Genomic DNA, 2,630 nt, shown 5'->3' with positions numbered 1-2,630 from the left:
GCACTTGGTTACCTGTTTATTGATTTCCTGAGAATACAAGTAGTTTTGAAAGAGTGTCAACAATTAAGTTGGTGAGTTCATAAGCTTTTGAAGGCGATGCTAAAATCCTTTTCTTGTAAAAATGATGTTTGTTCAAGAAAGATCCCATATTTTCTTATGTAATGCATTGTAGTCTTAAAAATCAAGACCAAAGTGTACAAGTATTTTACCATACTTAAAGTAATTTATGCAAGTTTAAATTGACATAAACTCGTTAAATTTAGAAGTAAAACCCGTAAATCTTATGTTTTGTTAATACCACATGTGAGTTATTATAACCATACTATGACTCAGACGGCCTCGTAATACGACGTTCTTCAGGCATCGCAAGTTAAATGACACTTGTCTCCACAGACCTGCCGGTCTAGCTGTTGCATGCAGCTCAGGTGTGGGTTTGTCAGGCCCAATATTGATCTATACACAATTATCATGTTCTCCCTACAAGAGACTCTGGTTACAATTTACATGACTTTTGATTTTGTTACATGGATGTAACACGAAGCGAATGTCTCACAAATTTATTCATTAACAGATTTACGTGAACTGAAAACCTTTGGTAAAGAGTTTGAAATGTAATGAAACATAAACTATACCTATTATAGTTTATTATAATTGTTTGTAATGTAAAAGCAACATAAACTATACTTCCATAGTTTATCAAATGTTTGTATGAAATGGATGTAAACTTTGTTTATAACCTTAAACTAATTACCATACTTGTGAAGGTAAAATCAATTTGTTTTCTGGTGTATGTCATTACACTAAGACGAAATGACATATAATGTGAAAACATATATTCACATAATGATACACACCTTGCTCAACAAGTTACAAGGTGCAAATGAAATTGATAGCATTTTTCTAGTATTAACATTTCTATTCTGTTCTTAGAAATTTTATAGAAAAATCATCAAAGATCTAAATCGGAATCTGTAAATTCTGAGAGTTTGGAAAATGAGTCTAGTTTGTTCATAAATTTTATTATGATTTTTAGTGACCTCCAACTTGTGTGAAAAAGTCCTTAATCACAGACTGGTCCGGATTTGTTCTTGAAATGATAGGCGGTTTTGTAAAAATCACCATAAATTGTAGAAAAATCGTATGGAGATGTGCAAGTAGTCATTTTAAAGGTATGAACCTGAACTATTTGCACCTAATACATTTTTGAAAACTAAAATGTTTAAGTTGACCAAAACAGTCCGTGTATGGAGTTAAACTTTTCTGATGAAGGCTGTTAAATGAGTTTAGTTATGTTCTTAGTGTTTTAACTTGTATTCCCCCCTTAAAACTTAAGAAAAACATGAAAAGATAGGGGTATGAACTCACCTTGTGTGTTCTTAGTGGATGGATATGGAAGAAAAGAAGTGTTCTACTCAAGAACACTAAGAAGATGCCTTGAAGATTTCGAGAATCTAACACAAATATGATGGAGTTTGTGTAAGAAAAATTATGATTGGAGTAGAAGGAAGTGAAATAATTATATGGAGGATGAATATACTTACCAAAAGTGTAAGAAAAGCTTGGAAGAAGGCCCTTGAATCTCGAATTTTAGTGAGAGAATTGAGAGGGAAAATGTGTTTGATCTTTGGTGGAAGAATGAGAAAATGAGAGAGAGTGTTAGGAGAGAGGATAGATTTCAGCCTTAGACAAGGAACGGGGTTGGGAAATGATGGGAAAATGACTATGAATGACTAGGTATGGTGGGGGGTGTGGGCTGGTCATGGAGTGGGGTGTGGGTGGTTGCTTGTGTCATAAACTAAAGTAAAGTCAACACTCCACCTCAAGTACTTCACCCACTCTTCTTGGATAAGATTTACACTAAAAAACGTGATTATTCATGAAGTAAGGGGTTTTATATGTTAAAATATGATTTTGGGTGAAAACCCCACGTTAAAATAATTAAAATCGGTTTCGGTTCCTGGTGCGAGGCGAAGCTCGGTTTCGGTTCTGATCAGTTCGGGTTCGGTCCTCATGGCTTCGGTTCCTCAGCAGTTCGGTCCCTATAGGGACCTTCGGTTCTAAGCACCTTCGGTCCAAGAGGGTTCGCCCCTTAAGAGGGGGTTTCGGCTCCTAAAGGCTATTTTACTCATTTTTACCTCGTTTTAAGCGGTTTTTGACCCGGTTAAGGGTCGGGATGACCCGAAGGATTACAAAAAGTTAAAGGAACTTTTGAGAGAGATTTTTAGTAGAGAGAGATAGAGTGAAAGAGATTGGGAGAGGCTTCTTTTGTGACCTTTTTGAGTGTTTGGCTTCGCAACGCAAGATCCGTAAGCCTCGTTAAGCCATGTTTAAGGATCTTACACACTCCCGATGAGTATGCAATAGTGTTTTATCGCTTTGGTTCATTACTTACCACAGTTTTTGGTTAAGGAAATCTAGATATACGAACTTTTCATTTGATGGTTTCTCATTAGAATAACGAGTTGTACAGTAATTACATAACGTAAACCCTAGTATACAAGAGTTAGTAGAGTTGACAGGTTTGACTTGTTGACTTTATTTGACTTTGACTTGACCAGAATTTGACGGTTGTCACATCATCCCCCCGTTAGAAGGAATTTCGTCCCGAAATTCGCACTTGACTGGGACTT

This window comes from Lactuca virosa, chromosome 9 (assembly GCF_052849685.1).
Source record: "Lactuca virosa cultivar CGN04683 chromosome 9, Lactuca_virosa_CGN04683_v6, whole genome shotgun sequence".
Taxonomy (NCBI): Eukaryota; Viridiplantae; Streptophyta; class Magnoliopsida; order Asterales; family Asteraceae; genus Lactuca; species Lactuca virosa.
This window is presented reverse-complemented; position numbering follows the sequence as displayed.